This window comes from Pundamilia nyererei, unplaced genomic scaffold (genome assembly GCF_000239375.1).
Source record: "Pundamilia nyererei isolate P.nyererei 1_Seehausen unplaced genomic scaffold, PunNye1.0 scaffold00470, whole genome shotgun sequence".
In the NCBI taxonomy this organism is placed as follows: Eukaryota; Metazoa; Chordata; class Actinopteri; order Cichliformes; family Cichlidae; genus Pundamilia; species Pundamilia nyererei.
In genome coordinates this window covers 102,656-115,140 of record NW_005187871.1, presented here as the reverse complement: position 1 = coordinate 115,140, position 12,485 = coordinate 102,656, and the positions used below count along the sequence as shown (strand labels likewise).

At 40.9% G+C, this 12,485-nt stretch overlaps 1 long non-coding RNA gene and 1 other non-coding gene across 2 annotated transcripts in view; both read left to right on the top strand.

The window, feature by feature from the left end:
* The window catches only part of LOC102202763 (uncharacterized), a 9,991-nt gene extending 1,786 nt beyond the window's left edge, over positions 1-8,205 (top strand). Inside the window, exons 2-3 of the long non-coding RNA XR_312355.1 lie at positions 4,494-4,841; positions 6,135-8,205. This is a non-coding gene — a long non-coding RNA (uncharacterized LOC102202763). The remainder of the gene's footprint in view (positions 1-4,493; positions 4,842-6,134) is intronic.
* A 2,132-nt stretch (positions 8,206-10,337) lies between these two features.
* On the top strand, positions 10,338-10,409 carry trnae-cuc (transfer RNA glutamic acid (anticodon CUC)). The gene has a single exon. It is a non-coding gene; the product is annotated as a tRNA-Glu (tRNA).
* The last annotated feature ends 2,076 nt before the right edge of the window (positions 10,410-12,485 follow it).

Below are 12,485 nucleotides of genomic sequence, written 5' to 3'. Positions count from 1 at the left end.
TCCAGTCCATTTGTTATAATCAGAGCCGGTGTTCCAGCTTAACTGGTTTGTTCCACTTTGAGAGGATGATGTTTTTTGCATTTAAACAAATTGTGGCAAAAACTACATTACTGAGGTACATGGGTACCAATCGGATAGATGCGTGCCAGGAAATCTGTTCATTTCAAAAGCAAACAGCCCAGATTCTCATTAAAGCAACAGATTTGCTTATAAAGTGCTCTGTAGTCATCTCAGTGTACATCGCTCCTCTTTTACATATTGTTTGTTTGCTTATCTTGTGCAGAATATTACGATGACATCATGTTATATCGAGCAGCAGCTGATCACATTAAACTTTGACTGTTATCACTGGTTAACTTGGGCGTGTTTCCTAAATCAGCAGATGTTAAACAGCTGACAGGTCAACAGGATATATGCAGGTAAACTCAAAGGTCTATTGAGCTGATCGATGGTGTCGTGAGAAAACACTGGCTCGTCAAAAGTTTATTATTATTTTTTAATTAAAATAATTTCATTGTTGTCGGGAGATAATATTGATGCACATTTCTAGGAGCTGGAGATTGTTTGTTTTTTTTGCAGAGGTCTTTAATCTTGTCAAACCACATAACACACTGACAGACAGATGAACACTCAGTGAAAATGATAAATCTGCGGATCCAACATCTGGAACACTGAGAGTCGAATAAGTAAACAAATCTAACCAGTTAACATAAGAACCAGTTTACCTGGAACACCAGCACGAGGTGTTGAGTGGCTCTAAGCAGAGATTAATTTGGACTGCATGCTTCCATCGCCTACCACCCACCTCAGCACCACCAATACTTATGTATTGTCCATATTTGATCTTTTGCACATCTAAAACATCGGTTATTGATGTCTTACTGCAGCGGTGGAGAACTCCAAGCCTTAAGGGCCGGTGTCCTGCAGGTTTTAGATCTCACCCTGGATCAATACACCTGAATCAAATGATTAGTTCATTACCAGGCCTCTGGAGAACGTCAAGACATGTTGAGGAGCTAATTCAGCTGTGCTGGATCAAGGACACATCTAAAACCTCAAGGCCACCCTTGAGGCCTGGAGTTCCCCCGCCTCTATCTAACTGGAACTGAAAGGGAAGAAAAAGACAGGAAACAGTAAACATTGCATTTACAAAGCTAATAAATAACACGCCCTAACCCACAGCAGCAGAGTTAAGTATCTGGTTTACACCCATTCAAAAACTTGCTAAATCTTCTCTCGCAGCGCCAAACAGACTATTCTTCTTTTGAATCTAGTTTTAAGATTGTGGTACTCCACGTGCTGACAATCGGGTGTCTGATTGGCTCCTTATCAGCAGCACCTGTGAGCATGGACCCTCTTGCGGTGCTCAGTTAGCGTCTGCTCCTAGCGGGGGTGACAAGAGGAAGACAGTTCATATATAGCTAATGTATCTGTGAATAATAAGGAGATCTCACAGCTTTTTCCATAATGGTCTGCAAATGACTCCGTAACTGGAATACAGCTAAAATGATAATGTGCAGTTGCACTTTTAAGAAAGCTCATTTTGAAATATATTGCTAGACACACAAATGGATAGGATTCAGCCTGACACAAGGATAGGCCGAGGATCTGCTGTTAATGACTACCATAGCCCATTACTTCAGAAAACTGTAGTTACATCAGTCATAGAAAACATTGCCTAATTAGTAACAAGGTGTCTTTACAGCACGGTTTACTACAACAATACAATAATACCATAGTTTTACAATAAAATCTAAGATGGTCGAGGTCATTGTGGAATGCAATTCAAATATAAAGCCCTAAACTCACAGCACACCTTTAAAGGCTGGTTTCATTTTTCATTTTAACTAGCGTGACTGTAGCTAGATTATGATAAGTTACTGGAATCAGTCAGTCACGTCTTGCTGCTTTTGTTCTGGTTTTTTTTGTTTTTGTTTTTTTTTTCTCCCTCTGATGGATAAATCCTTTTGATGCATTGTTAGAGGGAATTGTTAAATGTTGTCATTTCTATGCTTGCCAACTCTGATGAAAGAAATTCCACTGTCCTTCCCGCCAGATTCTCGAGGTTCTAGGTGGGGGCTGTAATGTTTTATTGCAGATACAAACTATCTGGCAGATCTGCAGGATCTGCTTCCTGCGTTTACGACCCTTTGGTCAGCAGGAGGTCTGACACACACACACACACACGCACACACACACACACACATTCTCACATAACACACACACACACAGTCTTACAGAAGTTCACACATATACATACAATGCCTTGTCTTAGAACCATGTGGGCGTGGTTTTGTTCTGATGTTTTGTCTCAATAAAAAGGCAGCAAGGGAGGTCGTCGCCGAGGTCATTTTCGTGGTGGACACAGGCCTCCCTTGCGCAAGTGATCGATCGATCGACTGTCTTGTTTTCTTCATGATGAATACGTCTCTAGAATTAGCGGGGCTTGTGGAAACACAGACCCAACGTTCATATTTGTTGCAAGTAGAACAACACAGCAATCATTATAGTTTTAAGTTGTCATATCGTTAGCATATTTATCTTTCTGCATGAAACCAGAAAATGACCTAATGTGTTACAAAATAATCGCATGTTATTGTATTTAGCAATGTAGCTTCCAGACATATAGGTTTATAGATGTTGTTCATATCAGTGCAATTTGATGTTGCCTTTGAAATCTCCAAAAGTTGATTCTGTTCATGTGGACGTAGCGTTTGTGGGAGAAACGTTTCGTCACTCATCCAAGTGACTTCTTCAGTCTCAGCTGAAGGTTTCCCCGATCTTATAAACAGTACATTTGCATAATGACTGAAACCATGAAGGAACAATGGGGTGGGAGGTCAGTTCCTTAAAGTTAATTATGCAAATTCACATGACCATTGATCAGTGGCCTTGAGTACCATTCACATAGAGTTGGGGAATGGCTTCAATCACAGCATTGTAAGATGGCCAGGACTCTGCAGTCTATTTACACCTACAGGCCAGTGGACACTCTTTCAATGATGAGGATGTTCACATCCTGGACAGGGAGGAACGCTGGTTTGAGGGCGGAGTCAAGGAGGCCATTTACGTGAAAAGGGAAAGACCATCTCTGAATAGAGGAGGGGGCCTAAGGGTACAACTGTCACCATCTTACTATTCTGTGATTGCAGCCATTCACCAACTCTGTGTGAATTGTACTCATGGCCATTGATCATCACGCAGTGTGCCACACAAGACACTTTGCAACCTGCTCTTTAATCCCTGCTTTTTCTCCTGCTTTGTACATGTTCATCATGTTTGTTCCTGCTCTCTTACTTTTTAGAGTTTATACTTGCCCAGTTTGTGTGGCACACCCACAATTTCATTGTACATGTACAATGACAGGAGAGGGCTTTTCTATTCTATTCTATTCTATTCTATTTGGTTTTTATTTACAAATCTTTAAGGTTATACAAATGGTACAATGGGAATTTCTGGGAAAACATTTCCTGAGACTTCAAGGGCATCACAGCTGCGTCATTGTGCGTTCTTTGTTGTAGTAACAGTCAACATATTGATAGTGATTCTTGGGAACGGCGCTGGGAAGAAAATGTGCAAATTCTAAAAAAACAGAGAGCCACAAAGTCTGAGCAGTACTTTGTACCATATGATTTGAGTCTGGTGTTCTTAGAGAAGAGCTTGTTACTCAAGGTGTTTCTGTTCAGCAGGGAACCTGTTAATCCCTTGAGGTGATTTTAAGTAAGCGAGCCAGACACAAACAAACAATGAGTGTTGTAACCTGAGTCAGGTGTTTGTGTCTCTCCTCTAAAGTTGTGTGCACAGAGTAGGTTATAATCACAGAGGTGGATGAGGTCACTTTGAGCTTGATTTTTTTTTTCTCCTTTGTTGTGGATCTCCTGGAATAAAAAGTTATTCACACAAGCAGGTGACACATTCACATTTATGGAGGACCCTTTTTCCAACAAACAACACAAAACTAGGCTCATTACAGACTTGAATAGGAGCTTGTATTCTGACTCTCCTAACATCTGTATGTGATTTGTCTCAACAGTGCATTTTTGTTCTTTGTTTCATGTAAATAAAGCATAAACTGAGACAGAAAAGCTACCAATCCCCACAAATCCTGCATGAAATCCTGAATGCAAGCAGAAGACTCTAACCTACACCTATCAAGGACATTTGTGACTTTTCATGTCACTTTAAAATACAGCAGAGATGGTGGTGAAAGTGCATCTTCAAGAGATGCACATCTTCTCTAAGGTCCTTGGGCTTGTTTTGGATGCATGTCAAGCTGCAGGAATCCATTACTTGAGTCCACTGATGGTTTTTTAGATGTCTTCAGTGCTTCCTGTCCTGTTCCTGTCAGAAGTCTCTGAATATGCTCATGTACTGGAAAGAAAACAACTTTACTTTAGAGGGACTCACATGAGTTCTTCTACACAATATATCTTAAAGAGATGCAGTATGACACGTTATCAATGTTTGCTTTTTTCTTTTGTCTTTGCACACAGAGATAACCGTGAGGCCTGGACAAAATGTCACTCTTCACTGTCAGGATCCCAGGGGTGTAAATATCACCCTGTTAGAGTGGAGCATACCTGAGATTAAGTCAGACGGATACGTCTTCTTCTACCGAAACCGGCGCTCATATGAAAGCTACCAGCACGAGCGTTTTAAAGGCCGAGTGGAGCTGGCAGACCCGTCTATGAAAAACGGAAACGTTTCTGTGATTCTGAAGAACGTCAACGTCAACGATACAGGAACATATGAGTGTCGGATTATAACCAGTGATCTCAGCAGCGGTCAGAGAGTTCAGAGTGAGTCCAGGCAGTCCATCGACCTCACAGTCATAGACTCTGGTGAGTTGAGAGGTTCACTTTACTACTTATTCTTCTTCTGACTTGTAGGGACATGCAGAGCCAAAGTGCAGCCCTCACTGCACGGCTAAGTACAAAAGAGCTTTTTGTGTCTGTGAACTGTGATGCTGGCTTTTCGGAAGGAAGCATTATCTGTTCATTCATGGTAAAAACAGAAGACCATGCACGTTATTTTCCACCATCTGATAAAAGAAAGAGGAGAAAAATCCCCAACCTACGTCACTGGAAGGGATTAAAAAAATATCGTCTTTGGATGGGCTCTGAATTCAGCGCAGACTTTGATGTTTATGAAATCTTCACTGCAAACTGCAGTGATCTTATTTTTCTGTTTCTACTGTGGTCTGAGATATAATGATGCATCCTGCAGTGACAGGTGGTGACATATCTGATCTGACACAGTTGTTTATTGGCTGTTTTATTTATATGCAGACATCTGCTATTGCTCTTTTTTTCCATGCTCTGTGTGACATTATTATACCACCTGAGTGTGTTGTACATGTTTGAAGTCCACGGACTAACCTGGACTGTCTCATAGTTCAGAGTTTTGAATGTGGTGGTTCAGTGAAGCAAGAAACAAAGATGGTGCAGCTGGTTGAAAAGACTCTGATTCTGAGGCTGGTGTGCAGCCGAGACACAGATGACATGGAAAGAGTCTGTGTGAGTTTAAACTGATTGTAGTGTTGAATAACTGATTTACAAAGTTGTGTACTCGTTCTAGTACTTTAGCTTTCGAGTACCTATAGCAGAATCTTTTATTATGCAGAAAAATGTCCGTGATATGATTGGATCATAGTTGTTGCAGCAGTAATATGTGCTTCCTTTTAATGTATAAGATGGAGATTTTATTGGGTTATACTTCTGGGTGGTTTTATCTATATTAATCGAGCAATATATCAGTATCAGTACAATTATAACTAACAAGGTAAAATAATGAACTGAAGTTTCATATTTCTGGGGTCTAGCGTCACCCTGCACCCTCATCTTTGGGTGCACCCCTGCTTTTCTTCTTTCCATGGGGAAAATGTATTTTGAATTGTATATTTAAGTTTATATTTAGTTCTGTTTCTTGTTTTTATGCTTTTATTTGATTGGTGCTTTACTTGGTATACATGCAGCAGTTTTAGAGAGAGAAAATAAAAGTGTCAGTCTCTGAAACACGACGCAGTGATGCTGCTCAGCGTTTATTACTGTTTGCAGGATTTCAAAGGATAAAAGCAGAAATACTGTCAGCATACCTGAGTCCTCACACCTGTGTTGTTGTTTTTTTCTCTGCAGGAAGCGAGGAACACGAAAAGAAGACATTTCTTTTAGCTATAGGTATTGTTGCTGTTGTTTTAAGTTTTTTTGTTATTCTTAGTGCTGCTGTATGTATCCACAGAAAAAAGAAATCATCAACACACAGGGAACATGAACATTGTAAACATCCACCTGGAAAAGAGCTGATCTGAAATGTGTCAGACGATGTGTAAAATATTATTTTCTGACCCTGTTAGCAAGCAGACAGCACAAACAAGGGTCCCCTCACAGCAACATGCTTCGATGCACCGCTCCTCTGATCTCAAGTCACATTCGGGAGTCATGTTCTCCCATCAATCATCCAAAGTAACATTAGGTCAATGCTGTGGCTGCAACAAGCTTTATAATGACTGTTTCCATTTCTTTTCCCTTTTTTTTCTTTTTAAGCTCTAACTTTATTCTGTGCGGTTTTCTGCAGAGCTTGATCTTACTGTGAGAACAGGCGGCAGGTAGAGAACAGCAGGCGAGCGTAGTGGAGCTTTTAGCAGGTAGAGAGGTGGAGGAGACAGACGTAGAGTAAATCAGTTCAGACAGTGCATTAAAACGGGGCCACAGTAGCACGGTTCGCAGGTTCTCACAGCTAATTAAGCACTTTATTAAGTTCTTTAAGCTTTTATTTTGCACCTTTAAACACTTTATTTTACTTGCTGCTATCTGTGGCAACTGCAGCCAATCAGCGACTTCCTTCTTTCTGGCCATTGGCTCCGTTAGATCAAAATAATTCACCAAACACAAGTCAGGTAATGTAATATGTGATTATAATATAACCATAATATTTATTTAAAAAACATACAAACCATTATCACAATGGTTTTATTGTGTTATTATATGAGTTGTGGAAAGTTCTGAGTTGGATCTGTAAATATCAGAAACCTTATCAGTGATTTAAACTCAGCTGATCTCACGTTCAGATCGGGCGTCGCTGTCTTTAGACTTCCCGTCATGTCCAGTTAAATTGGTTCCTCTGCACAAGTTGCAAGGTTGATGTTTCCATTGACTTTCATTTTCAGGAGTTCACTCGAACATTAATCTGGTGAATAGGAAGGATTTTAATTCTGAAGACTTTTTAACACAATCTGAGTCAGTTGGTGCTTTCAGCCCCTGACAGTTCGGCTCGTTTCCTGTCCTGATGCCTCAGGATCTCACCCTTTCTCCTGATCGGCGCCCTCGCCTGTTGTGCTGCCTTCAGGCGTTGAAACTCATCAGAAAACTGCTCAGTCGTGAAGTTCAGGTTAGTTTTAAATACAATTTGTTTGCTGTTTGTCGTTTGAGGTCTGTGGTGAGGCTGCAGAGCGCTCTGTGGCAGAGGTCAGAGAGGGACTTCCTCTGAGATCTAAAAGCAGCAGCGGCTCTGAAAACAGTCCAGAGGTTTCTGGTTTTTATCGATCTCTTCTCAGAACTTTTCAGAATTTAAGTCTTTATTTATCTGATGTACTCAGTGTGTTAATATTTCACTCTTTGTTTTCTGTTTTGTTAGTCCCCACTGATCTTCTTTAGTTTGTCAGTTCAAATGTTGTGGATTCTTACTGATATCCAGTCTGACTCTGACAGAGTGATAAGCAAAGTTCATTGGAAATATCCACTGTCAAAAAAAAGAATAAATCGATATTTGAAGCTCAAAAGGGACAGTGCAATGTGTAAAAGGAAGGTGGAAGAAGATGGACGGGCGTTCAAAATTAAAACCGAGCAGGATGAGTGGTCATATCAGGAGTCGGCAGGAGGAACGAGGTATGAAACCCATGGAGAGAAATGTGGCTTCCCTCCATGTTTAGCTGTTGTTTGTATATTTTGTGTCCAAGCCAAGTGGATCTGTTGGCTCAAATTAGTAAATAACACATAGAAAATACGTGTTCATATGTATGCATGTACACATGTTCATTTCTCAGTACCATTTTTACATTGGAACTTTGTTTTTTGTGACATATTTGTATTCTATTCATGCTCTTTTGTCTTCTGTTCATTTAAATTAACTGTAAGTGTTGTGCAGTTGGCTGGACTGTTGATCTGAACTCATCATAGAAATAAAGTGAGAGCCTCACATCACAACTAACACAATGATGGTTTGTTTGATGTTTTTTCCCTCTAGGGGCTTTTTCTCTGATTAAAGCAAAAATAGGGGAACTATGTCATTAACTTCAGCCTGTTTACACTTGTGCACTTCCTTCTTCTAAACTCAAGTAATCATAATTATGGGTGTTTTTTCGTAAATGCTTCTCTGTAGAAATGAACTTTCTTAGTTGAGTCCAGCATTGAAAGACGTTTAGATCTTTATATGCCAAACAAATAAAAAGTTAAATTGGCACAGTCAAGAAACAGAAAATGTTTGAAGTGTTTCTTTTAACTGTGACTAAAATGTTCCTAAATTCCCCCTGGTACTGTTTTTGGTATGTAGCAGGAATGGCTGCGGCTCATTTCAGATGCACTCGGGTTATTTCCACTCCTGCTCAGAAGTACACTGTGCTCACAAACACGACACAGTATATCCCTCCAGCTGCAAGCTATCAACCTTTACTGACTTGACTGTTTGGTCACATGTCTGGTTAGCTGACATTGACCTTAAAGACAGTTTAACTTCCAGGGCACGCAAAGCTATTTAAAACCTTATTTTGGGCAAAGTCAGCAGGTTTAAAAAAAACTTGACATGATTTGACTGCCGAGTCTGTACATGTACTTTTTATGTCTTGGGAACACTTCAGAAATAACTACCAAAACAGGACCCATTAGGTCTGTTTTAATGTTTTCTTTTTAACAGGAGCTGCTTTTCTTTCTCTGTCATCATAAAGTCAGACTGGGATTAGGGAATCTGCAGCGTCTGTTACTCATGAGTGCACTTTGCTTCCAAAATAAAAAAAACAGCTGACGTCAGTCACTTTGGTTAAATCAGTCAGAAGCCACGAGTACAGCTCACGAAGACTTTATCACGAATGCCAATAAAGATAAGTCATGTTTTCAGTTGCAGCTTATCTCATACTGAAAGTCAGAGTTCTGCATGTTTCCTCATATTTTTACCAAGATTATGTTTTCTGAACCCACAGAGAGGATGGGAATGATGTTTGTCTGATGATACAAACTGTTGACTTGCTCAGTAGTGGTGACTTGTGTCACAGTGACCTGTAGATAGACATTTGTGATACTGTGGGGACAGATGCACTGTGACTTTCACTTCTAGGAAAATGAAACGGGTCAGAGGATGACTTCTCTGGTCACAGCCTGTAAATAAATGACTCAACACAAACACAACTGGTCAAAATGTTCATTTCACTAATGTTCTTTGCTGTGGATGTTCCTGTTTGTCCGAAACAGCCACGTAAAAACGAACAACTGCACATCCCTCACAATCAGATCGTTGCTGTACTTTCTTTCTTTTCTGCTGGTCACCACTTTGTCTGTGTGTAATTCTGTGAACAGGATGTGGTCAGACTTAATAAGACTAAAGATGTGTGTGTGTCTCAGCAGTGCTTCTGTAAGCTGGCTGATTTTCTGCATCTTCATCCCTACAGTTGTTAAAGCTGCTGAACATCTGTTTCTTCCCGCTGAGCTTTAAAATATGAGCAAAACAGAAACAGGCCTTCAAGTGAGGAGTAATAGAGGTTGAGTGGCTGCGATTATTATCAGGTGTTCATGACATGAAAGGAGATGCTGCCACCTGTTGGCTGTAGCTTGTCACTGAAGCTGTGGTGAAATGCGTACATGAGATTACATTCTGTTGTCATGAATGAATTCGCTTTAAAACATTCTACAAAATAATGGTTTGTGCATGACAGAAATAAATAATACTAACACCTACTCTCGGGGGCTTTATTATGCGCACTGTTACACTTGACCTCATAAAATTCAGCAGACAGATTTTGCAGCTGTGCCCGACGTCATATTTCATTGTGGTGTGTGTGTTTGGCACCACAGGGCCACCGTACATTGATCTAAAATGACATTTCTCGTTTTAAAACTTTCTCAGTAAATCCATTCTGCACCTTGAAGGTGATTAAATGTTGTATTAACATGTTGTATTAGAGGAGCAGACTGAGCTTTGAGAGCCAAACAGCTTTTATCTTTGAGTCGAAGTTCTGGTTGAAGAAGGTTTATAGTTAGAGTTTATCAAAATTCAGCACATAACTGAGAGGAAGTCTCATAAGTCTTTCTTGGCCAAGTTCAAGTAAACCGATCAGATTGTCGTTACTGGATGCTCTGGTGGTCTAGTGGTTAGGATTCGGCGCTCTCACCGCCGCGGCCCGGGTTCGATTCCCGGTCAGTGAACAGAGACTTACTGCATTTCGTTGCCCTGTGCATGTGCATTGACAATAAAGTTGAATTCTATTCTAATGAATAATGTGCCTGGTAAACACTGAAAACAGGTCCACAAGACCTAAACAGCACACAAGAGTTAACTGTTTCAGACAGGACTGGTTCACATAGGAATGTTTTTTTAATGCTTCTTCTTTAAGCTCATTAGTTGGAACCAATTTAACAGGCTCCAAACTCTGGTTCATGTGTTGTTTCAGACCTACTGTTGATATGCTTCTTTAAAATAGTAGGCACAGTAATTATGCTAAGTACTGCTAGCAGTCCAACAGTCAACCCACAATAAGGGTTAAATATGATGCTTCATAACTAAAGGCTGTCACGCAGTGGAAATTTGTGTTTTTATGTTTTATCAATCTGTGTATTGGTACATAGTGTTGATTTTATTTGCATGGTTTTATTGTGATATTTATATTGCATGGTTTTATCCTCATATTTATATTATGTATTTTAGTGTTGTTGCACAATATTCTTCTAATCCACTAGCAGACAATTGTAGGCCCCTGTGAGGTGGGGGCGTTCCCTGAGGTGGCCTATCAGCCGCCAGACTGACCTGTTAAAGGGGATAGTGAGCACAAAGACAAGGGGAGCGACGCACGAAAGGTGAGGAGGAGAAAAAGAAACGCGTGTAAGCCCGCACATGTGTTGGAGGACCTGCTGCCTGACTGTGGGGGGCCACGAGTCGTTCGGCGATCCAGTCCCAACGGCAGGAACAGCAACAGTGGGTGGCGATGGCCGCATTTCACAGCAGGGCAGGGGTGTCCCTCTGCCTGCATCTGACGGTGCTACGAGGGAGGCCGTGTTCAGGTGTGGAGTGGGGTAGGACTGTGCGGTGACGCGCTGTCAGGAGGAGACAGGTCTGCGACAGGAGCCTCCTCCTTGTTCTTCTGGCCTGCGTGGTTTCCATCCCGGAAGAGAAAATCCTCTCATTTTAGATAAGGAACATTTCCCCGCTTGTGGCTGGACTGTGGGATTATGGGACTGTGGGGGGGAATTTTTGCATACGGGAGACATTTGTTTAGCTTTGTTTTAGTAGTGTATAGTTATTTTTGCCGGCAGGGTTTTTAGTGTAACCTGTATTTGTGATTCTGGCTGTGTTTTTTCCATGGAAATAAATGGTGTGTGTTCAAAGTCAGCTTAGTGTCTTTGCCCAGAGCACTGACCCACTCGCTCCCCTTCGTCTTGTATGTGAACGGACTTGGAGGTGAAGATTTGGGTCCACCAGTTTTAGCGGCTACAAGAGAAACACTCGAACAATAACTTCCACCAGCGTCACGTTAATGCTTTTGTTTATGTTGATATCTAACATGAATATAGCAATTTTTCAATGTTGTGGCTTATTATCTGAAAACTTGTGTGATACTTTCTGTGTAATCAGGGCTGAAAAATGCAAAGCCGCGCGTTCCTGTATAATTCCATGTTAATTACCTATTAAAGGAAGAAGCTGAAGAGCCTGGTGTGTCCAGATCTGCTGGCTGGGATGTACCTGCATCATGATGCTAACACTGGTTAAAATACCAAATAAAACAGACCGATTGAAATGTCTTTACAACATCTCTGAACATCATGTGGGATAGTATAAGACCTATAGATGTGTGTCAGATTTTTCCTTCCTGAATCCTCCACTACACAATGTCTCTGTTTCCCTCCTCACGGTTTCTAGAAGCAAAGGTCAGAGGGCGCGCTCTGGGTTCTTCGACCCTTCAGAAAATTGTCAATGTAAATAGACCTGAAGCAACAAGATCAAACTGGTCCTCACATTAACATCAAATTATTCAAAACAAAAGCAGCACTTTATCAAACCATGGCTCCTGTTCACAGGACAAATATCAAACGTCTCAAATAACAATGTAGCTGAAGTTTAACCGCCTCTTAACAGCACACAAAACAAAGATGTTGTCAGTCAGACTCTTTCAGATGGTGTTACACAGTGGATCAAAGTATTTAGTGTGAGGACCTAAAGTGAGGACCATCTATACCGAAGCACTTATACAGTGGAGCAAAAAAGTATTTAGTCAGGCACCGATTGTG